General features: G+C 39.7%; 1 protein-coding gene and 1 pseudogene across 5 annotated transcripts in view; both read right to left on the reverse strand.

Annotated features, from left to right (window-relative positions):
• BCAS3 (BCAS3 microtubule associated cell migration factor) overlaps positions 1-26,168 on the reverse strand; it is a 485,527-nt gene that overhangs the window by 165,979 nt on the left and 293,380 nt on the right. The window lies entirely within an intron of this gene.
• On the reverse strand, positions 6,201-6,780 carry LOC123817291 (annotated as a pseudogene).

Raw genomic sequence — 26,168 nt, forward strand, 5'->3', positions numbered from 1 at the left:
GTTTGCTAAACAATACTTAGCTTGAAGCTTCATACGAATTAAAATACATTATCAATAAATTAAATTAAATTAGTATACTTATTTTGAACTACAGAGATAAGGAGAAACTTTTTACTTATTTGGAACAACACAGTGAAAACATATTTGTCTAAAAACCACACTTAAGATCAGGTTTAGGACTTTGTACTTATGAGCTCTCACTAATCAATTTTCTTAGTGGACACCTTGGCAATTGACACATGGAATAGCAAATTTTAAAAGCAAGAAACTATAAATTTTTAAATGAAATGGAATTTCTTCATGGAAAACTGTAACAGCAAAATTTTAAAAACTACATTCAATACTTGAGAAAAGGAGGAAGAAGGCCCTGAAAGAAGGTTCTTCTATTAAGAAAACATTTCCTTCAACAAATTACAACCAGGATGAACACACAGGAAAGGTCAGTTTTATTAAAACAAACAAAAAGCCCACCCTTCTAAAATGACACTGAAAGTCACAGTGGAAGATGGTATTCTGCACAGAGCCCACAAATTTAAGCCAAGATAATGGCCAAAACAGCGCAGATGAAAGGGTCCCCAGCCACAAAAACTCAGATACACACAGCAGTAAGGTGGTTAGCAGAGGGAGAGGGAGTAGCAGAGGGGAAAGGTGGTCAAACATGGTGATCGAAGGAGACTTGACTTTGGGTGGTGAACACACAATGCAATATACAGACGCTGTATCATAGACTTCTACACTTGAAACATATGTAATTTTATTAACCAACGTCACCTTAATACATTTAAATAATAAATTCCTCTAAATAAGAATAAAAAACAGTTAAAGGAATTAAGTACTGATACATTCTACAACATGAATGAACCTCAAAAACATTACGCTATCAAGCCAGAATCAAAAGACTACATATTGTATGACTCCCTGTATATAAAACATCTAGAAAAGACAAATAACATCAGAGACAGAAAGACCGAGGCCTGCCTAGGGTTGGGGTGGAAGCAGGGTTTCAGTCTTGAAGGTTTTAAGGGAAGCCAATTAACTGAGCATCAGTCTTCTCGCTCTGAACAATCTTCTACTTCATACTTGACTCTTCGTATCCTTTTATATCCCTTCTCAACTGCCCCAAACTTTTTTCAAATTTTATGTTTCATTCATTTTTCAGGTCATCTTCTGAACTCTATAAATGTGTAGACTATACTACAATGGGTCTCCTCTTACTGAACAAACACCATGTCTTAATTAACTTGTATCTCAGACCATCAACAGTGACACTGTCTTCAACAAATTCCTACTGTAACTCCCAGCTTTATCATCATCTGGAAACGCAGAAAGAAACACCAATTTGCCCATTTTTTTTCAAAGAGAAAAGAAATCACTTCACAGGAAAATGATTGAATCATAGGAAAAATAGGAACATAAAAGTATTGGTCAATAAATGGTTGAGTAAAGGATCAAAGATAACATCACCTACAGCAATGGGTAGCTTCTCAGTTCTCAGAGTCGCTCTCAGCATATGGCAGCTCTACACTTTTGTTCTGACCTGCTGAGAACCCCTCGTGTGACCACAACCAGTGCGCCTGGTGAGAACCCCTCATGTGACCACAACCAGTGCGCCTGCTGAGAACCCCTCGTGTGACCACAACCAGTGGGCCTGCTGAGAACCCCTCGTGTGACCACAACCAGTGGGCCTGCGGTGTTTCAGGCCTTACCACACAAGCACGGGCTCAGGCCGGAATCAAATCATCTCTTGTTCCTCACCAGTCATGTCATGTCGTTAATTAAAATTTTAGATCAAATTGCCATTTTCTGCCAGGGACTGTTCCGGCTGCAGAGAATTCAATGATGGAAGACAAGGCCCAGCCTCATGCAGTTTATATTCTATCATTGGGTTCTATGGAGTCAACTTATTTACCCATCATTTTATTCAGTGCCTAAAGAAAAAGTGTACTGCAGGCAAAGCCGCCTGTGAGGTTGGATTGCTGTTTTGTGTCGCACTGCACAGGCACAGGGCATGGGACAAATGCTCTCTGATAAAGGTGGCAAGTATGAGCCAGCACTTGCTATAACAGTCTCCCTGAGTGTTTGCTCACACTTAGAGGGCACACCTGTCCTTGAGGTGCCCTGACAATCAACTCTGGGATATGCTGGAGACAAGTGGCAGCTTTCACTGTTTCTCTCACATCCTATGACAACACAGGGTCAAATGTTAAGCCATGTTATTTCTACCCAATGGCTCCCCATTTAACAGTATATTGGCTCAGTATTTATTATTTCTTGTTGGCTGAATAGTTTAATCCCTTCTCTGTGGCCATAATAATTTTTTGGTTTATCTTCCAAGATTTTAAAAAAAAAGAAATAATAAATATCTTCTCAGACTACTCATTAGAAAAAGAAAAGAGAATATTGTACAGCTCTTGGGATTAATATAAAAATGTCCACAAGAGCTTCTCTGACCTTGTAATCGGTCCTTCACAAGTCACCTACACTAATGACTTAATGGTGTTTGGCCAGAGAAGGAGCATGGAATCTGGTCCAGACACCAGAATATTTTCAATATTGAGAATTAATTTCACAGCAATTCTGTGCAAGTATGTCTCTAAAAAAAAATCCCAGAAAGCTACAGCTTGCAAACTTATTTTTATGAAATATCAACAGCATAGCCAACAGGAAAGGACTCTCCATGACACAAAACTGAATATTCTGCTGAAACTACCTAACGGGAGTTGCAGATGATGGATGCCACTAGGCCTGGCGCAAGTTGGGACTCAAGAAAAGGACAGTGACATCTCACCTGCAAATTTCTAGAAAGGACAGACACTCCCTCTTGCCCTATGCAGCTCATAAGGTTATTCTTGTGTTAATGACCTCACATAACAGACAGATCCAGTTTTTCTGCTTTTCTTTCTTGTAGAATGATTTCCCTAAAGCCAATGTCGGGCAAAATGCCACTAATACAGCCATAAAGCCCCTGCAGTGCTTGAAGGGGGAGGCAAGAGATAGAGGGGTGGGTGGTAATCAAGCTTACAGATTAAAGCTGACTAAAGTACAAGATGAGCACAAGCTCCCGGTGTTCATTAACTCTTCCAGTGCTGAGCACGCTGCCCCATTCTCACAGCACAAAACACAAGGGTCTTTTCATCAATGGACCTCAAAGGCTAGCCTGCTTTAACTTTATACTTCCAAGGGCTACATCTCTACTGGAGTTTTCTTCGGTATCAACCCCAATCAGGCAACAGTTCCCACTTTTCTACACGACACTAAAATTATTCACACCTGCAGACAATGGAATTTTTCTATCCATGCACTGACATCTGTGAGGGGCAAGTGTTGTAGGCACTATATTAGACATAGGGGAAAAAAGTGTCTTTCTGTGACAGTAGGAGGCTAGAGTAGGAAAACATTAAAATAACAACAAAAACCAAACCAAATCAAAGCTATTTTAAGAACAACAAAAAGACGAAATTTGATTGTAACTTAATAGTTTATAGTAGGACTTCTCTACTAATACACCCCCCATGGAGGTGTTCTAAGGATTAATTTTTTTTCCCCTCATAAAACATGCTAATGTTAGCCGTGTTGGCCCATTTTACCAGCAATGCATCAGTCGCTGAGTGCATGAAACCAAACACACAACTCTTTTCTCCATCTTGAATTCCCCAGGCCAAGCCAAGGGAAACCAGTCAAAAATTTTTAGAATTTAACAACCATAGGACTTCTAAAATAAGCTAATGCTCATTACTTCACAAACCTCTAGTATCTTCATTTAGCATATATAAGCTTCACTCCTTATTTCCACTTTTTGACATCTTGAAGGGCTATCCCTAGGTTGTTAAATTTGGGGCTACTAATCCTTGAGAGATATTGACTTAATTTTAAGCCGTAAAAATTTCCCACTGCTATTTGACAAATTATATTCTTTCACCCTCACAACTAACTTAAAAGTTATGTAAATTACCTAGATGAACAAAAACAATTTACGATTATAACATTGTTAAATGAATTAGATAACAATGACTACAGCTTCCCAATTACAGTTTGAGACAGATAAATTTATACTTTATTGATAGCGGGAGCAGAAAGCCCTAATCGCCAGCGCAGCCTGGTTTCTGTAGGGTAATGACCCATCTCTATATTCATAACAACAATCTCATTCATCATAATTCACATTAAAAAAAAAAAGAACTCTCGTCAGGCTAATGGAGGAAACGTGTGAAAAGTGATTGGCTGGGTAAAACTCTGTATGCAGCTGGAGGGTCCTAATTGATTATATTGTGCTGCAACTAAGCTTTCTGCCCAGTGCAACAGATCTTTATCTAACTGCATTTCAATTGATTTTCACTGATAGTCTTCTTTCTTATGTCTAAGGCTTAAAGTACTAAACTAATAAAAGGATAAAAGACTTTGTAATACAGATTTTGAAATATAATGTCCAAGCAGGACTTTCAGGGAATAAGATGGCAAACCGAGGTGTATAAGCACATCAAACACTCAAGAGCCAGAACCTGTCAATTTGTAGGTAGGTGAAAAATGTTTAGGATTTGAGTCTGTATTTCAGAGTCCAAAAGGAAAACATTAACCTAAATATTCAAAGATGCAAGTGGCTAATGTTTATTTTAGCATGTAGAAATGTAAGACAAAAGATCATTTAGTAGTTATAACATGTGTTCTTACGTAATATATCCTTTCTATTGGTTTAGTAAAGAATCAAAATGCTGTGGATTTGGTATTCTCATTATATAGTGATGGATTTGAAAACAAGGTAGGTACAATGGCTAGATAATGTTTAACTTCCACGTAAAAACCTACTGGATTGATTGGAACACTAAAGCAAAAATCTCAAAATAGCATTGCTACACAGATTTTGAAATAAGGGCATTCATTGCCATCCTTAATAATTCAACAGTTTAACTGACATAAAATAAAGTGTGCGTATTTGAAGGTTAAAGTATGACGCTTTGGCATATGCATACACCCATGAAACCATCACCACAATCAACCATCAGCACCACCAAGATGGTGATGGAACATATCCATCACTGCCAAAGGTATTTTCATATCCCTTTATAATCCATCTCTCCCCTCAGCCCACTTCTATATTCAGGAAACCATTCATTGGCTTTCTATTATCATAGATTTATTTGTTAGCATTCTCTAGAATTTTATATGAATAAAGCCATATGGTATGTATTTGTTTGGTCTGATTCCTTTTCATTAATTATTTCAAGATCCTCCCATGTCATTGTATTGATCAAAAATTCATTCCTTTTTATTGTTGAGTGGTATTCTATTTCATGAATGAACACCAATTTGTTTATCCAAGTAATTGTTGATGGGCATTTGCATTGCTTCCCATTCTTAGCTACTACAAATATAGCTACAGATAAATTTTGATGTGTGAGTCTTTGTACAGACACATGCTATCATTCTTCTTGGTTAAATATTTAGGAGTGAAATGGCTAGGTCATATAGTAGGTATAATGTTTAATATTTTAAGAAACTGGCAAATTGTATGATTCCATATTTCCAACAGTAACATATGAGAGTTTCAGGTGCTGTATGTTCTTGCCAAGACTTGGTAAGGCTGGTATTTTTAATATTAGACAATCTAATAAGTGTATAGTGGTATCTCATTAATGTTTTAATTGGCAGTTCCCTAATAACTAATGACATTGAATATCTTTGCACATGCTTATTTGCCATCTGTTTCCTCTGCAATGAAATGTATTCAAACCACTAGACCAATTTTTTATTTGGTTGTTTGTTTCTTATTCTTGAGTTTTTATTTATTCACATATTCTGGATAAAAATCTTTTATTAGATATGAAGGCTGAACATATTTTCTCCCAATGTGTGGTTTCCATTAATATTTTCTCCCAGGGTAAAAGATTCTATTAATAGTATCATTATAAGAACAGATGTTCCTAAGTCCAATTTATCTTTTTTTTTCTTTTACGAGCCACACTTTTGGTGTGGAAACTAAGAAACTAAACTTTCATTGATTTCCTTTACTGTTTTTATTTAATTGATTTCCACTTTGATTCTCATTCTAGTTAAGATGGGAGCTGAGGTTGCTGATTTGAGATCTTTCTTCTTTTCTAATACTATAGGTATTTTTAGTGCTATAAATATCCCTCTAAATGCTGCTTTGGTGCATCCCACAGGTGTTTGTTTGTTTGTTTGTTTAACTGAGGATGACATTTTATTTACAACTGAAATGGTGGGAATTTAAAATTAACATCCTTGCCCATGAGCTGCTTCTGGACAACCGAAAGCTTCAACCTTGTATTCCACGTTGCTCTGCTGGACTTTATCCAAATGACCCTTTGGGAGCCGGCGGCCACCCAGTTTCCCGTGGGTTCTCTTGCCCAGTTTCACTTGGGAAAACCAAGTCCTTCAGGATCATGTGGTGTGTGCCTGTCAGAGTGCAGCTACTGGGGGGCGCTTTTGCTCCTTCTTTGTTCAGCTGTCTTGAGTTGGCCCAGGCAGAATTCTCCTCTGAGTGATAAAGACAACACACTTCCCACTAAACTCTGCCTCTAACTCATGTGCAAACCAGACTTGGATTTTTTGGAAAGACTTCAGTTGAACAGGAACGAAGATTATAATAGTTTCCCGACCGCCACCAACTTCAATTTCCTTGGCCACAGTGATATTCAAGTCCCGTAGCTGGGCCTTGAGGTCTGAGTTCATCCCCAGCTCCACCAAAGCCTGGGAGATGCCGCACTCGCATCCGTCTGGATTCTCACCTTTGGGCTTCATGATCTTGGTGCTTGAACTGAACATGGCCTTCTCCTTGGTGAGCAGTGGCTTGGGAGGAGCTGCATCCCACAAATTTTCACATGTTGTGCCTTAATTTTCATTAAGTTCAAAATAATTTTTATTTTATTTCTTCTTACATACATGATTTATTTAGAAGTGTTTCCAAATACATATTTGGGCATGTTCCCAAATATCTTGTGGTTATTGATTTCTAATTTAATTGTAGTGTGGTCACAGAACACATATCATAGGATTTAAATCCCTTAAATTTACTGAGGCTTGCTTTATGACTCAGAATATGGATTATCATAGTAAATATTTTGTGTGCACTCAAAATGAAGATAGTTCTGCAGGTGATGGGAGGTTTATATATATTTGTATATATATTATATTATGTATGTAATATAATTTTTCTATATTCTATATTATATATTTCAATTATATTAAGTTGGTTATTAGTGTTATTCAAGTCTTCTATATATCTGATGATTCCTATCTGATTTCTATTAAGAGAGGGATGTTGAATCTTCATCAATATTGAGTGTTTGCCTAAATCTGCTTGTAGTTCATTTCTTTGTTTCGTATGTTTTGAGGCTCTACAATCAGGTATATAAACACTGAGATTTGGTAAGTCCTCTTCCTGAAAAAACCCTTCACATTATGAATAATCCCTTATTCTATAATATTCTTTCTTCTGAAGTCTACTCTGTCTCGTAATATAACTGTTGCTGCTTTTTCTGATTAGTGTTAAAACTGTATATTGTCATTTCCATCCCTTTATTTTTACTATGTTTGTATCTTCATATTTAAGCAGATTTCTTGTATGCAGTATATAATTGAATCTTCCTTTTTTATCAAACCTGACAATTTCTGTTTTATAGTTCAGTGTTTAGGCCATTTACACTTAATATATTTTATATAGTTGGATTTCAATCTACCATCTTGCTATATTTTTATTTGTCTATATAGTTTTTGGATTCACATATAACTCTTTTTGGATTCATTAAACATTATTATTATGATTCCATTTTATCTATTTTTTTGGCTTATTAACTATATAACTATTTGTTATATTGGTGATTGCTTTAGGGTTAATATCATATATTTTGTGACTTATCAAATCTACATTTAGGGAATAGTACAGCACTTCATGTATAGTGTAAGAAACTTATGATGTTTTTCTCTTTATCACTGGCTTTAAGCAATTTGATTACAATGTGTCTTGCTTTTAGGTTTTGCTAGGCAGTGGAATCTAGGAGAAGGTTTGCCCACTGTAGATGCAAAACACCTGTGACTGTTCTCGCTCCTTGCCCATCAACTATGAGATTTTTCACTTTGGCTGCTGGGAACAGGAACTACTTCCGGCCCTGAGTTCCACTGATTGTTCCAATATTTTTGGATGATTATTTCCTGGACTTTGGGTCGTTTTTCATGAACTGACTGGTACTCAGCTGAAGGTGTGTAGGAGATCCTCTGCAGAACTCTAGGGCTCTCTATCTGGGCATCTCTCTCCTCTGCGGTGCTCTGTCCTCTGAATGCTAGACACCTTGGCCTCCGCAAACTCCCGGCACCTATTTATTCCACTCAGAAAGACTGCAGCGCTCCATCTGGTCTCCCCTTTCCTACAGTACGTACTGGCAATGATCCAGGACAATTGCAAGACGCACTTCATTTGTTTCCCGTCTCTCAGGGATCACTGTCCTTAACAATCTGATACCCAGTAACTTGAAAATACTGTATCATATAATTGCCCGGAGTATTTGTTTTGGGTGGAAGGTAGCCTGGTGCCTGCATTCACTGAAGGTCTTATTTGGAATACCCAGCCAATATGCCTAGAAAACGAATGTTAATTATTTCACCTTCATCAAATCACCTTATAGGAATCGAAAGGAACAAAATCTATTTTAAATGAGATTTGTAAAAAATTATCCAATATCCACAGATATCCTTTAACCAACTTCAGTTTATCGTGTTATCACCAACACAACTGCCTGCTTCTCAAACAGTCTTTAACATCTGCGTGACAAATGAAAGAGTATATTAATTTTTCTGATTTTGTATTTATTTATGAAGATCGGTACTGAGACTCTAAAGGCCACTGAGGAATCCTCCAGAGACTACTGCCTCATAGCCTAACTCCAAATTAAGTTATTACACTTTTGTGCAAAGGACTGGACACATAAAACGGTATCTTCATTCTACATTAAAATTATTAAAAACTGTAAGTTTTTGAAATTTCATAAAAAGTATTAAGTTTCAAGTGATTTACCATTTTGCAGCAAGTGAAAGACTTTAAAATCATCTAAAAGTAGGATTATTAGACATTTAGGGGCAAAACAATGTATAATATCTAAACATAGGAATAAAATAGGTATTACAATTTTTGTGAAAACAAACTTCAGATTTTAAGGTCTCAAGAATTAAAATGGAATACATCCCAATTTTTAATAGTGTGTTGGCTGAGAGCACAATGGGAATTTCTGTTTATTGCTCCCTCGAAACAAAGGACGGTTTCAGCTGATTAGGTTGAGGGCAGGCCCTGCCTCAGCTGCCCGTGGATGACAGCATCTGCACCCACACACGTCCTGAGGGGGAAGTTCCATTTGGGGGCACTGGGAAACTAGGCAAAATGACCAGAAATCAGCTTACGCTACTCCAGATCTTTCAACATCATCTATTACTTTAGGACATTAACTGAAATAAACAAAAGTCATTCCAAAGCCATCCTATATTGTAATTAGAATATGAGGCATGAGAAGTATATTTACAATGACTATGTGCCCTCAGAAGAAGTTAATGAAGCGAGGCTGACCTTGATCGCTGACTCAGATCCTGTAGCATAGGGCAGTACCTGCTCCCTCTCCCACATGTGCCAGCCTTGGCTACAGCAGTAATAAATTTGCAGTCTTGATCTCTCAAGCATATCATACATTTTTTGATCCATCATTAGGCCTCAAACTTGTGGCCTAATTAAATTACTGAGGAATGACGCTTTGGAATTCTAGACCATGGCAGGAGAAAAAATAGAGATAAACATTTGATTAAGGTGAGAAAATTAGGACCTAATCTTCATGCAGTCATTAATGATTCTAAGTCACTGTTCAAAATAAATTAAATTTTATTTAATTGCCTTTTTTTACACACAAAATGCTGTAAAACCATTTTTGCAGCATGGTGATTAAATGATAAATACTAAATGTAGGAGAAGGGAGAAACAGAAAAGGCTCAAAGGATAACACAGATCCACACCGTAGGTGTGAACAGACTGATGTTTAGGAGTCATCAAGATCTTCCAGAGTGTAGACATTGCCTAGGAAAGCTTAAAATTACTGATGGCACCCTGGCCAGTGTGGGTCAGTTGGCTGGAGCATCATCATCCCATACACCAAAAGGCTGGAGGTTTCATTCCTCGTCAGGGCACATACCTAGGTTGTGAGTTAGGGTGCATATGGGAGGGAGCCAATCAATGATCCTCTCTCACACTAATGCTTCTCTCTCTCTCTCTCTCTCTCTCCCTCTCTTCCTTTCTCTCTAAAATCAGTTAAAATATTTTTAAAAATACTGATGGCAAGATTTCATTTCTCTCTCAAAAATCTAAGTGTTTATGGGTCAGGAAGAGAGTTTAGGCAGGAGATAGTCAATGAAAAGATCTGAATTTGAAGTATAGATATGGCAATATTTTGATACAGAAATTTAAGCCTGTATATTAATTTTGCTGAGTTTTACCTTCTATTAAGGTGGCAGGACTAGACAAGGACTCTACCAGTGTCACAAATCTAAGACTACAATTCACCCTTCCCCAAATACAAACCACTTACTATCTGTACCATTAATTTTGCAATTGGTAATATAAAGAAAGGCCTTGTGGTATTTCTTCATCTTGGAAGTACTTCACATTCATTTGTGCCTCGTCTTCCCCAACTAAAGTTCCTTGAATTGAGAAAGGAACACAGTTTTCTGATCTCCCACATGGCTAAGAACGCAGTAAGGATTCAAGAAAACTCTACGTATTCCACAAAAGAAGAACATGTCAGAGGCTGTAACCTAGCATCTCACGGCCCTCTCACAAATTGCCTTTTAACTTGAAGTTGTTGGGAGGGAAGACTGATGAAGCTATCAATTATATGAACTTCTTTATAAGATAAAAATATGCTATGAAAGAATCCAAGATTGTTGATAACCTGCCAAAAGGAGCTCCTGGGGAAGGTGTTTTGTTTTGCAAGGATGAAAAGGAACTGAGCAGGGTCATCTCCGAAACTAGCAATAATAGGGGAAAACTCATCAAGAGACTCAGTTTCCTTTGTTCATTGAGAAGCCAAAGTAGCAATTACCTACTTTAGCTATGATCGTTACCATCACAAAGAATGAGGCGGTGTCACAGGGTAGAAAGACAGTGTTTAGATTTACAGAACCTCAGTTTAACTGCCAGCTCTAACACTTAGTCACTAAGCTGAAATTACTTAACATCTCTAAGCCTCAATATACTCATCAATACAATAAAATAATTACTGCCTGAGTTCTTTCCAAGACTGAGGAGATGTGAGTGAAGAGTTCTCTATAAATTAGAATAATTTTTTAAAAAGTCACATAAATAGCTGGCTGGTGTGGCTCAATGGATTGAGTGCCAGCCTGTGAACTGAAGGGTCACTGGTTCAATTCCCAGTCAGGGCACATGCCTGAGTTGCCAGCTGGGTCCCCAGTGGGGAGTGTGCGAGAGGCAACTACACATTAAAAAAAAAAAAAAAGGAAAAACAAAAGTCCTGGCTGGTGTAGCTCAGTGGATTGAGCAGGGGCCTGCGAACGAAAAGGTTGCTGGTTTGATTCCCAGTCAGGGCACATGCCTGGGTTGCCGGCCAGGTCCCTGGTGGGGGGTGCATGAGAGGCAACTGCACATTGATGTTTCTCTCCCTCTACTTCTTCCTCCCTTTCCCTCTCTCTAAAAATAAAGAAATAAAATCTTAAAAAAAAAAAAGCCACATAAATGCCCCAAGTTAAGTACTGGCGGGCAGTAAGACTAAGTTATTTTCTGGAGGGCACCTCAGTTCTTAGGTGTTTGTTCTAATGCCTTGGGCTCCCCGGGCTTCCTTTGGGGGAAAAGTCTCTAATTTAAGCCCTCTGGGCCCAACAGAACTTCCTTTAGAACACGGCAGATAACTGAAGAAACTGTAAAGAGAGGAAAAAGCCTCAAAAGGATTAAGAATCCAATGGGTAGAAACCTTCGTGGCCTGCATTCTCCCAGGCTCAGCACTCTGATTCTTGGACAGACAGCTCTATGGAGAACCAAGTAGGGACAATCTCATTTCACTCTGAATGCCCAAGGTAAATAAGGTGTGTGTGGTCCAGCACTCTCAAAACAGATCATGAAAGTGGATCAAACAGGACATAACATGTTGGGGTTAACAGAACATTCTTGTTAATGAAGGGGTAACGTATCTGTCATAGGTTGATACAAACATATAAGGAACTAGAAAATAATGAAGCATCCTTCACACAAAAACTGTACTGAACATAATCTGAAATTTCTTTGATAGTTTAGGAGACAGTTCAAGGTCGTCCTGCTGTTTCAGAATCACTGTACATGTGATCCCACAGTACTTTTATTGGCTCTATTAAGGGTTTTATAAATCTCCCAGTATTGCTATCTCCAACGATTTAAAAAACCTCACATCCTTATCAATAATTTTAGTGCCTAACAACATGGTTCCATCAATTAAATCTTCAGTTCATTTTAGTTTTGGTTCTTTGACTCCTAGACAAATGGAATGTTATCACAATGAAATATTTTTAACCTGTATTCCAGAAAGGACTCAGGAATGAGACCCTTAGTTCAAACAAAGTTAAAGAATCTAGGCAGCTCTGCATCGCAATAATATATCTAATTCCTTCAAATCTAAAATATCTTTGTCAAATGTTACAATTAAAGAAGCTAACCCATCCCGATAGTTAAGAAGAGCTGATCCTCTAAATTACTACGTAGAAGAAATGTCTTATTCAATAGTATTTATCACGTGTGCTGCAGTGTTTCACTTACATAATGGGAACACCATCTATTCTGGTGAATACATTCTAGGCACTCACTACTCTGTTGAAGAATATAATGGTGTTCAACCAAAGTTTGTGGAATAAGAGAATGTTGCCTTGACCATCTGCAAAGTAAGACTATGTATAAAACTTGAACAAGATATGTACGTATATAATTTTTAAGGAAAAACACCATGTTGGTTCCCTAGAATGTCTCACCAGGAAAAGGCAGGAACATTAAGAATGTAAGTAATACCCTGTTCTTTCTCATGTTCCGTCAGGAGCGGCTCCTCAGGTTCCAGCCCTGGCTGGAGACACAGCTCCTCCCCAAGGAGGGTACCATGGCATGGCATTGGGTTCAGAAAGAGAAACAGATCCCTGAACTGGTTTACTTATTATTTTTGTTTTCAACAACAAAAAGCTGAAAACTGCAGAAAGCTATCAGAGAAGTCTGCTAAAATAAATGCAGAGTCCAAAAAAATCAGTGAACCATACCCATCAGGTTTATGACCGGGGCCAGCGCTGTCCTGCGGCTGCACGACAGAGTGCAGCTCGGGAACGGCAGTGAGGAATCCCATCAGCACTCGCCAAACACAGTACGCTGTGCGTGCCCGTCCTTTGTCTGCGGCCACATCACCTGAGAAAGCCCTGTCTGCGGAGGCAAAGGCACAAGCCGCATCTACTCGTGGGGAATAAAAAGGAGCCCAGCTGTCAGGAGCATGTCTGCCATTCCACGGAGGGCCCCCCTCGTGACGTGATTCCCCAGCAGCCCCGTCCCACGGAGAACTGAATCTTCCGGGGCTCCCACTTCATGGGACCCACCCACCCTCCTCTATGAATGGTGGCTCCACACGCAACGCAGTTTGTTTACTTACCCGGGATATTTTCCAATAAGACACCTTCAATTTTTACTTTTGAGAAAATAGCGCAGGACCAGGATAACACATATTGTTTGGGGTAGTACAACTGTCCACTTTCAGACCAAACTTTATATTCTATCACCAAATCTGCAATCAGGCTATAAACGTAAATCAGCTCTACATTTAACTGGCTATGAAGCACAAATTTAGGATTTCTTAACAGAAGGAATCCAATTTGGTCACTGCATTAGACGGGTGCCTCCTGCCCCTACAAGAGAGTGATGTCATGGAGTTCTGTCCCTCACAGCAGAGCAGGGCCGCCCATCTCTGTCCGGCGTGTTTGTGAAGGCCCGGGAAGGCAGTACAGATCCTCCTCCAGAACAAGCTACTAGTTAAATATCAGCTGAGGAGAATGAGTTCACCCAACCAGACAGTGACTCAGGCACCATGAAACTGGATTTGCGGAGGCTGGCGTGTGTGCTGGGGGCGGGGGCCGGGGGAGCGACAACCCGCACCAGCAGCCACCCTTGCCCTCAGCTGACATCACCTTTCCAGATGGCTCGCTCAGCCATTACTTAGATTGTTTCAAATAAAGAGATCGTCTGTCTTTTCTCTTAGAAATGTGTGTACTGAGGTGCAAAGTGAAAGAAAAAAAGATGCAGATATAATCACATGACCAATCAAACATGGCCTAAACCAAGAGGCATATTTGGTGCCACTGCCTGTCTTTCAAAGAATAAATTGGAAACCAGTGTGCTCTGTGATAATGAAATAAGGACAACTGCTTCGAATTAAGCCCAACAAGTAGACCTTGTGACGTGACCCAAATCCATCCCTGGCTTTTTCTAAGTTCCCAATGCATTGAATCACTCTTGAACAATATTTGATAAGAAATGTTCACCACTTTTCTTTTCACGTATTTCCTATAATTGTACATTTATAACAAAATGTGGATTTACTTGACAGCCAAACCAAAATGTTTCATTTTGCTCTTAGATTGCAACCTTTGCTGCTGAAATACAGTATACTAAAAATGAAATAACTTTTCCATTCTAATGTGGTTATAAGCTTCCTGCTAGGCAGCAACCTAATTGAGACTTTTGATGTTAGCTTTTTTAAGACATGCTATCCTTCATCATCTGCAGAGTATTTTAACTATAGATCTCTTGCAGTCTTCCCAAAGTTGACAGAGGGGAGGGGGCTGGGGTGGGAGGAGGAAGGCCACTTTATCAAAGTCAGTGGAAATACAAGGTATTAATTATGTTAAATGAAGAAATATGGGCATTTGGTTACTTTTGTGGGTCAGAAATATTTTAATCTGTCGCTGCCAGCCAGCTGTCTCTCCCTGAACCCCTATGCATTTATATCAGTTGCAGGAACACTTCAAAGCCCCAACACGTGAGGAAAGCAGCCACCAGCAGGGCCCTTCCCCTTCCCCCACTAAGGTCACAATTTTAACTGGAGCGACCACAGTCTTATCCATGACAATCAGTAAGAAGGTTGTGACCTTTTTTCAAAAAAACAAAAAAAAATTTTTGGAGGTATAGACTTTGGAAGAAATGGTAAACATTTAGCCCAAAGCAATGATTTTTTCAAAAGTCCTAGTAAATGGAAAGTAAAACTCCTGGGACATTTAGAAAAGAAAACAAACGGTGTATCAACTGCTCCCAGTCAAAGCAGAGTTGGCTCCCACAGACGCAGCCGACTTCTCAGCTTTGCTGCGTGGGCCAAGCGCACGGTCCAGGAGCAGAGTTGCAGGGAGGGGAAACGTAGCTGTCGGCCTCGATGCCTGAACGCATTTTATTAAAACAACACTTGGAAACTCTAGATATGAACAGTCAAGGAAGCCAATGGCAATTACACAAATGCAGAATATTCCCTGCATGGCCAGGGCAGGGACTTCTACGAGGTTGCCGAGGAACATTTTAAAAATCCACTCTTTAATAAAGTTTTTCTGATCAAGGGATCAGATAACTTGTTAAGAGGTCAGGTCGCTTTAATGTGCAAGAATTGTGCAAACAAAGAAAAAGCATGAATAAACCACAGCTCTGCTTCAGGCCATAAAAAGCAACTTTTTGGTGGTGAACAGCACATCCCTGCACTTTATTTATACTTTTTGAATTTTGTAGAATGGAAACATTTTGGCCAAATGTATTTACAGATGATTCTACTTTCAGTATGTCTCTTTATTTGAATCATAGATATCTAACACATTTTTCTTCTATTTCAACTGTAGAACATTTTCAAAGGAATTAATTTAACTATGAATTCTAATGTAAAGAAACTAATCCTTTGCTTATAATACATAAGCAAAAAGAATGCATCTGTTCTACGTTGAGCTCTGAGAGTTCTTGTGCTAGATTTTTTTTAAAAAAGTAGGAATTAAGCAGAATAAGGCACAAATACACCACATTTGTCCTGGACCTTACATTGCATTACAGGTAGAAAGGGGGATATCTTTTAGGTCAAAACACAGCAAACAAAACACAGTAACCAAGGCCACAGGACCGACGTGAAGACACAAAGGCCCTCCCTTTGCCTGCCTCTGGAAAGAGACAATGAAGCCAAGAGCCTTGCCCTGTCATTGAGTCACACAACCCCAGTGCGCTCCAGCACAGCTCCCCGCCGCAAGGGTGCTGAAATGCATGAGATTTCTGTGCGAGCATGTTCATTACAGAGCCGCCTGTACTTTTTCTAATCTTAATTCAACAAAAATCCACGCATCATGCATAGGCTTACCAACTGGTCTCAATTCAGGAAAAACAGGATTTATACAAACATTCACCTGCAATCAATCTCGCAATTCTCTCTCCCATTTCACATATTACTACTTCTCGGAATAGAAACGAAGTGATAAGAATTTTTACCTTTGTTGACAGTTAATTGTTGTTAAAGGTAACAACTACCACCCACGAGAAATTTAAAACTAAACCAGATGAAACCTCTCTTAAGCTGACACTGGGTATACCTTCTCTGATACTAAACCACAGCAACATTCAATTTGGAAAATAAGCAGAAGTAAATATATTGATTTTCTGCTCCTATGTGTAATTCTTACTGAGTAATCAAAGGCAAAAAAAAAAAAAAATCCTAGCTGAGACAGTGAAGACTATAACTCTATTTTCAAGCTTGAAAGGAAAAAATTTATGAATACATATGGATTCTTAAGCCTGTGCTTTAAATGAGAAAAATTATAGCTACATATATTTTGATTTGTTGATGTTAAATTGTTTCAAGAAACTATGCAAACTAATATAAAAATAATTTCCTTTTACATCTACAACATGAAAATACACTTCTGACAATGAAACATGAATTTCATAACGAATTTCTGAGCTTTTAGCATTTTTTGTTAACTTTTGTATTTGTTAGTATTTTCTAATCATATAAGACCTTTATTGTAAACAAATGTAGTCAGACTAGTCTTGCTGTTCCACTGATGTCTAAATAAAATTCCTTCACTGCCGCTTCCTCACAGCCTCACGAACTAATGCTTTCTCCCTGTAAGTAAATATCAGTATCAGTCAACCAGCTATTTGCGCAACTTGGATTTCATTGTTAAGACGTAAGTGTTGAAATTATTCAAGTCTGGATGAAGATAGTCTGGTATTTGATGAAATATTAATGTAATCTCTCTAATCTTAAAGTTGCACTACCAAAATTATGAACACTTATAATAGCTACATAAGTTCAGTAAAATATGTTTGAAAAAGGTACCAGCCTTGTAGGTGTAACTTGATTTTTAAAATGACTCAGAGATTTAGCTTAACTACATGAAAGCAGCCGGTGTTGGATTAAAACAAACACCCGCCACGAAATATCATGTAAGTATTTTAGTGCTTTTTCTTTAAAAAAAAAAAAAGAAAAGACTGAAAAGGTGGCATAAAGGCACAGGTATTGATGTTACAAGAGATTTGATGGGTTGTGTAAAGCAGAAATCATCTCCCAGATGTTTGAAGGACAAGAGAATAAATCTTTCCATGGATGTAGAAAAAAATCTCTGAGTAAAAACAAAATATCTGTGATTAAATAAAAGTTTAGGTGATTGAAACTGACTAGCATTTTGCAATATTAATGCTAATGGTTCATCATAGTCTTGTTTGCATGTTTAACGGTTCCCGTTTTTTTAAAAAAAAGACTTGTATGCAGGAAGGAGAAGCGGAGGGAAAGCTAAAGTCATACATGGTAAGGATGCAGACAGAAGAAATATCAAATCAGCCAGAAATGTACAATAGCAGTTTCTAATGTTGGGCCAGGAAATAAGGTAGTTAAAGAAAAGTTGCAATCAAAAGAGAAAACACTTTTAGGAAATGGCAGAATTAAAACAGAAGTAGATATGTAAAATAGATGAATGAAGACAAGGTCTTCCTGCACCAAGGGAGTTGTTTAGGAGAAACAGTGTCCGTCTGTGGCCAGCGATAATACTTTCCATTCAATAGAGTTTGCAGCTTGCTGATTCATATGATTGCAGGCTGGCGCCCTGCTGGCGAGCCTCTCCACTGAAATTAAATCCACTCTCTTCAGTTATAAATTATAATGCTCTATAAACAACACTCCCATTGGGAATGGGGGGAGAGAGAGAGAGAGAGAGGAAGAGAGGAAGAGGAGAGGGAAGAGTGGAAAAAAAGAGGGAGGAGGCGGGGAGAGAGGAAAAGAAAGAGCCAGAGAGGGAGAGCGTCTCTGCATAGTCCACTCACTGTTCAATGCTCTGTTCTTCTGCACACACAGGGAGAGCAAGTCTCGCACAGATAGCACGCCTACACTGTCTGATGCAGAGCCCAGAAAGCAGAGTGGGATAGTAACGTGACTCTATGAAGAAAAGCACTTAGAAATCAATGAGTATGCAAGAAGAAAAGACAGAATAGGTTTTATACATGGATTTTTTTTTCAGATACATTATTGAAGGTATCTCTGAAGTCCCAAGGGAAAACCAAAATAAAATAAAGTTCCTGATTCTAGTTAGATAATTAGATCTACACATTGTGCATCTTTTGATACCCAAATGCACAGGAAAGCAAAGAAAACATAGAGAAGTAAAGATACAAATAATCAGGCAAAACGGCCACAGACAAGGAGTCCAGAGCAAAAAGAAAGTTCAGTGATTTGATCACCCACAGCACCCAAAGATTAACCACAATTTCTGCTTTTTATGAATATCTATTTCAGAATTCAATGTTATATTTATAGGAAAATGGTACCTCAGTTTTTCAGTGTTGAAGAGGGTTTTGTGTGTGTGTGTGTGTGTGTGTGTGTGTGTGTAAAAGTGGTTTGAAAAGGGAGGGGGAAAAAGCAAACATTCTGTTTTGGCAATTAGCTAAATAGCTCAGGAAAGAGCCTATCATCGAGATGGTTTGCACACACCAGTTCCAGGGCAGGAACTTACATCTATATTTCAGTTTCTTTTGTTTGTGTGAATCTCTTTAAGGGGGGTGGGGGTTATGCCCCAAAGCAGGGTATTATCAGATGCTAATTAATATTCCGAAGACTCATATCCACAGGTTACTTATCAACTACAGAAGGACACAGTTCCCTATGAAAAAACACCTTTGAAACTTCTTACCAAATGACGAACCTGGACATAGCCATGTGAGGGGAGGCAGACATTGGAAGGGAAGAGGTGGGCAGAGAAGCAGGCCCATCCAGGCCTAGGTGTGCTGTGATTCAGGGGGGGCAGCAAACCTACAAATGTCCGAGATGCATTTCAGGTGAGAACACCCCAGGAAAACAAAATCTTCCACAAACCACACACTTCTATTTCTCTACCTCATTTAGGCAGACTGGATTTTACTGTGATTTCCCCCGCAAAGTAACAAGGTAAAAGAAAAACGTCAGCTTGCTTTCTGCTGAAGTCACAGAATGAAGAGGAAGGGGAAAGGTGGCTGAGACTCCGGCGTTAGACCTGGAGCGACTGTGCCCGACTAACTTCCAGACCCCGAAAAGAAGGCCATTGACATGGAAACACTGACCCAAACCTTAACCAGAGAGTTAGCTCTAGAAACAGCTCAGCTTTACTCTCTCTCTCTCCCTCTTCTTTTAATGTATCTGGCTGCCTGTCTCGGTCCCTCTGCTTCTGGTTGTGGTGCATACCAAGTAAATTAGGTGAATCTCAGCAAATGCTTTTCTGCCTTTGAATGCCTGGTGAGCTTGTTGGGGAAAGTCACTTAAGTCACTTAAAACAATCCCATGAAAAGTAAAACTCAATTCTGAAATAAGAGTCTAACTTAGAGCTTAAAAATAAATTAAATAAAGGAAACATTAAAAGATAAATGGAGCAGGATGCTCTGCGGCTGAGGTAATCTGAGTGGAAAGGGAAGAAGGAGGGTTACGTTAATAAATGATTAAAAGGCCTTAACAAGGGCCTATCGGGTTGACCAGGCAAGCATTCCTCTCCCCGGCTCCTCCTCAAGACCACCTTTTTTACATTTGTTCTCAGGGCTGATCAATATGGTTTTCATTTGCTGGTTTCCATAATGCCATATGGGATCTGCCAGGCGGACACAGTGAAGCCAGAGCGGGCTGAAGTCGCGGGAACGTTTTCGCTCGCTGACTGTCGCCGCTCCGCCAAACGCCTGTTATCTGAAAGCCACTATTTTTCTTTGCTTATTGACAAATACCAGAGGTGTTTGCCCCCAGACAGATGTAAAAACTCAGCCTCGGGTGGCAAATTTAAATTGAGATTCAAGTTCAATATTACACTTTTGCTGTAGCTTTTTTGGGGGGGGGGTGGAGGGGGATGGTGAGGGGAAGCACCACATTTAACCTGTAATTTAAGCTTGATTAAATAGAGCACACAAGACTTAAGTGTGAATTATCCATTTCTGAACACAAACGCTCACCTCTGTTGATAAAGCAATAAATCACGAAGAATAAAGCTCAAATACTTTATGATGCCACCAAACCCTAAGGACATATTTACTGCCCCAACTCAAGTTTTCCTATAAATACATCAATTAGTTGACCCACTACTATTTGTGTCTGATAACTTTTGCCAAAATCCATATCAAACTGTATGTTCATTAACTTTTTACTCTGTCAAAGTTTCTTTAATCCGTATGCTAGGATAGAGAAACATCTTTTTAATCACATGTAATTCTTACACTTTTTTTTTCCTCCTTGTATAGTAAAATAAATCTGTGGAGGTCCCTGTACACAAGTGAACGGCACAAAAACCTTCCACGATGCCTGGAGTGTCTCATTCAGAATTCTCTGTGTTGTTCATCGGTCACTTTTCCAAACCCGAACAGCAATTTCAAGGCAGAGTGCAGGGAGGAACACATTTCTGAAATGATGTGTTTTGTCCTTTGCAAGCCAAAAACCCAACCAAACAACAGCAACAACAACAACAAAAAAAATAGCTGCATTTAGCATTTAATCAACAGAATATTTCAAACTTAGATTTTGAAAGTAAAATTGTATTTGGTGCCAATACCTTTATTCATGAAAAATTTTACTCCTTTTTAAATTAAACAATAAATATTTCAGTGATTAGCCAAAGTCACATCTTAGGTTCTCAAGAATATTGCACTTGGAGGTAGTGATTCAGCTCCACAACTATAAAAACGAAATCTCAGAATTTTGCCAAAATACCTCCCTGAGTTCTCCCAAAAAGGTGAGTGTGCCACGGCTGAGTCAGCGCCCAAAGTTTTATATAGATAGTTCTATCTCCAAATATTGTATTTGCTCCAACTCTCATTTTGCCATCTCTGCTTTATTACGTTTTCTTTGTTTTCTTTCCTTATCCTCCCTCTCTCCCTCCCTCCCTCCCTCCCTTCATCTCTCCTCTTCCTTCATCTTTCCCTTTGCTTTTTATTCATGGTCATCCAGCAAAGGGCACGGCTGGCTCAAAACAAAACAAAATAAAACTAAACTAAACTGAAGGAAGGCAGTGGGACAAACAGGGACAGGAAAGGTCCCTCAAGAGAACACAGCGTCCTGGGGGGTGGACACCAGGCTGAACGTGCTCAGCCCTTTCCCTTCCCTTCCCTTAGAGGGTGGACTGTGGTCTGAGTATTCTCCTTCCTCGTGATTCCTTTCTCAACAGCAAAAGGCTATCAGACCACGAGGCCTTTACACTGTCTATTTTCAGAATATGTGTTGTTCAATTTTTCTGTTGTTGGTTGTTAATTCCTTTGGAAAATGCTAGCAGATTCTACCCACGAATGAGAAGATAAAAGTTCAGATATCACTGTGTTACTAGAGAACCTTATAAATGCTGTTGAGTTCTGATATAAAAGTTAATAATGAGGTAAACAGTGAGGTCTGGCAAAAAACAAGAGGACAATAAACCAATGCAAGGATTCTAAGGATATACAATGGTGGAGAGGGTGCAACTTGGGAACCTTTCTCTGGGGGTCTGAAATTTTTGGGCTTATGATAAAAGCAAAGAACAAAGAACATGTCAGTCCTAAACTACCGAGCTACTTTCTCTTATGAATTTCAAATTAAGTAAATGGGAAATGTCGCATTATATTGGGGGTGGAGTTGATGAGGTCGGATCCTTCGAGCACATAGTCACCTGATATTCACAACACAAACAATACCACAGCAAGAAAACAGCAAGGGTAATCGTGCCCATATATGAACCAGGGAGAGACGAGCGACAGTCTAAGTCCAGGGGAACAGGCAGCGGACCACCCTGCAGGAGATGGAGCTACTGCCATTTCACTGCACTTGAACCATAATTACTGCACTGAGAGCAGGTCGGATGGACACTCTCCTACATGGTTACATTGTGGGAACAATAGGGTAGCCAGGATAGTCTAAAGGACTCTCACTCTCATAAGAGATGGATTCACAATCAGAATAGACTTCCTAAAGTGAGGGGGAGGGCAGGAAAAAGCCATTTGCAGAAGCAACAGGAAGAGAAAGAGAGTTCCATGTACACTTGGCAGAGAAGAAGAAAATTATGAAGGTTCTTCTGAGCTCTAGTGAGCTTAGGAGGATGCAAAACATTGTGAGTTACTACAGCATGATAGAAGAACAATTTTAACAGGAGGAAGAAGGAAATACATTATCTCCTGAGATGTCCAGACAGCATAAGTAACTGGTTCAATAATAAGTGGTTCCCTTACAGGGAGGAAAAACCCTGTGGGAGGCTGTAGATCCTTCACCTCAGGTGAGGCGTCCTTCTCTTTCCCTGCTTTCTTCACATGGGGAGGTGTGCCCACCAAACGAGAGGGCACCTTTCTCTCCAAAAGGAGAATGACCAAGTGTCTACAAAATTGGTGTTTTGGTTCTTTTTTCAAAAGTAACCTCAAGATTTTACACTCTTCATCATAAAATGAAACACGAAGCTTGGAACTGAACCACGTGGCCCTCTCTCATGGTTCAAGGTGCTCACCGTCTCTCAGTCCGGCGCAGCCTGCTCTGGGATCTGCGGCAGGGCTTGCCGCTTCCACACCTCAGCACCACCTTTGCAGATTTAGCCTTTCCCAAAAAATCAACTCATCTACCCACCACGGCCCCTCTGCTTCTTGTCATAATGCCTCTCTCCGTGGGCACACAGAGTAGCCTAGCCCTTCTCGTACTGCCACTTTGTGGGGTTGCCACTCGCCACACTTCTGCCAGTGGATCTTACGAACATTCCCCGTGTTTTTGGGAGCACCATCGGCAGGGACCATTGTGGTCTCTGGGCATCACCACGATGTCCTGGAAGAGAGTGTCTGGAATAGAGCAGCCAATCAAAGTATGGACGCTGAAGGACGGAGATCTTTAGAAGCAATGGGAGGATTTGCAAAAGTCGTTAAACATGTTGTTTTTTCTTTTTTTTAAGTAGTAGTAAAATTTAAAAAGTAGGAGAAACAGGAAGAAGTCATAGCAGTTGTTGCAGTAGTAGCGATGGTCACATGGTCTTAAGTGTCGCTTTGGGAAAGGAGGCGAAATCCAGCTGCTAGACCTGGCTACCCAGAGCTCTGTGGCTCCAGGGCCTTATCATCAGCAGAGATTTACTCTCCTTCAACAGGCCTCCCAGGCAACTCCGAACTGAAAAAGGAGGTTGGAGCGAGGGTGGAAACCAAGCTCTTGAGTAATGGAAGGATTTATAGTCAAGTTTAGCAAGTGAGAAATGAAACAGGGAGGTAAGTACCTTATTAGTAAAGCTAAGGTCAGGACCAGGTCAGGATGGGTTAAGACAGAAGAGCCCTGTCACTAGCTCTAGAAGCAGTCTGGACGGTTAAAGACATTTTCCACAGGCCTCAGTTTCCTTACTGTGAAATACCAGTGACTGATCTAATTATTAAAAGTAGTACAAAGGAAATACAAGTGTAATCGGTAAGTGCGAATTAATGAGGAGAGCTGAGAAACAGGTCTGTCGAAGGCAGATCAAGGACCACTTGTTTTTATTTCTCGATCTAATGTAAACGCCAGGCTGGTAGCAGACTTCCTATTTCTAAGAGCAAATAGGGCTCTATCACACATCTTGTATGATTGTTCCCACTTTTCAGTCCACGTGGGTGGTGGCGGTTATTTTTAATGTATTCCTACTTCAGTAAGTCATAAATAAGCTTACCTATTCAAATGACCACAACAAATGATGAGAACTAGCACTCCGGCCCATAAGCAGCAAAGACCCAGAAGGCAACGCTTAAAACATAAATTGCCAACAGCAACCTGATCAGGTTTCATAAATCAGGGCAGCAATGGCCCTAAAGAGTGGGAATGAGAGCTCCAGTAATTGCAGCCTTCTGTCTGGGAGCATACTGTAAAAGTAGCCACAGTAAGCACTCCTCCTGACCAATCAATAGACTCCTATTAACCTCCTGGCCAATTACAGGATGATTGGCTAAGCAAACAAAGAATTATTGGCTGTTTAGTTGAGACTTTATTCAGGCCTCTCTCTTCCCCTGTTTCTCATTCTGTTCCTTCTCTCCTCCCCACCCCCTTTCCTGTTAGGAAAAAACATCTGCAAACACCTGATATTCATCTAAGGCTCTGCAGTTGTACAGTCTTGTTAAATTGTTACCACCTTTTCCACAAGCAGTTTTGGCAATTAACCTCATGGCCAGGGACTTCAAAGAAAACAACTGTTGAGTTTAACCTCTCTGAGCTACCATAGATTCTTTTATGATTTTTCCTGAAACACTTTCATCCAGAGAGGGAAAAAAATGCAAACTGATAAAACTGATGTTTATTTTAATATTTCATTAATTTATTAAGAAGACAAACGCCTCAGACATCTGCCCTAATGTGGTGCACTGGCTTCTCCAAGTCTCCACAAAGCGAGATTTTATTTTAATGCACATTCCCCACACATGTGTGCTTCTCTGCTCGTCCACAAATCCTACATTTGCTGGAATCCCAGGATTTGATACATTTGACCCTCTCTTGCCCCTGTTCACAAATCTCTCATATGTTTCTCAAAACTGTTTAAAAGTTCAGAATGAAAAATGCATGTAAAATTAATGCTAAGAACCAGAGTTGCCATTAAAAATCTATTTTCATTTTATATTTTTACCCTCATAGATGCACTTTTTACTTTAAAAGCAAGGCTAATCCCCAACTCTCATGAGAATAAACTACTGGCAATAAAGATCAAAATATATGACCGAACAAGCAATACAATTCTTCTTGAGTAATCCTGTGGCCTAAGTGTTTCAATTCAATTTATGCTATGTAACCAGCTTTTTACAGCTGTATATAATAATAATAATAATAATGGGGCTGATCTTATCCGTTGAAGGCGGGTTTGTGGAGGTGTGTTAACTCCTTCAGGCCACAAAGTCCATATAGAATTTTACCAAAAGTGATTAAACATTTAGTAGATCCTGAGAACTACTGGTTTCTCCTCTCTCTGGCAAGGTCAGGCCTTGTAAAATTGCCACTAATACTCACAGTGAAACCTGAAGAACTCCACAACCAACTTAGAGTCTCTGTGAAGCTTTTCTAGAAGTATCATGAGGTTGAAATAATAAATCTGCGGCAAAGGTGATAGCACTTTCGTTTGATATTTACAGCTACCAATACCTTCATGTTGTAGTTAACTGCCCCCCAAAGCCGTAAATAACTCTGCTCTGGAAGATGACACTCTACAGTACAGGACTACATGATGTGATAATTTTGTTGGGGGCACTCTTCTGCCAATACTCCCGCCAGCACCACTCCCACGAGTCCAGGGGAGAAGAGAGGGAGCACAGCATCCCTGTGGTTTTCGGAGTAAGACAGATCAGGGAGAGAATTCTGCTTTTGCTACTTATTAGCTCTGTGGAAAGTGGGCAAGTGTAAAGCATCGCATCTACCCAGCAGGGGTAAAAATGAGGTTGGGGATACAATGTAAAAGTCACCAACTTTTATTTGGCTCATACTGCTTTAAAAATCAGAAAATACCCATAAAAATATGAATTTCCTGTCTCTCTCGACTACACAGAAGGCCTGGCAACACCAAGCCCCCACTTCTGCAGTGGCGACATGGACCGGAACAGGGGCGGCAACCTAAATGCAGGTGATTTGCTCTGGCCCCCACCACTGAAACACGGCCGCACGGCACCCGAGGTTCTGAGTCCTCCATGGACAGTTTAAAACAGAGTTTGGAACAGT

This window comes from Phyllostomus hastatus, unplaced genomic scaffold (genome assembly GCF_019186645.2).
Source record: "Phyllostomus hastatus isolate PE091 unplaced genomic scaffold, TTU_PhHast_1.1 phas_contig_210, whole genome shotgun sequence".
Taxonomy (NCBI): Eukaryota; Metazoa; Chordata; class Mammalia; order Chiroptera; family Phyllostomidae; genus Phyllostomus; species Phyllostomus hastatus.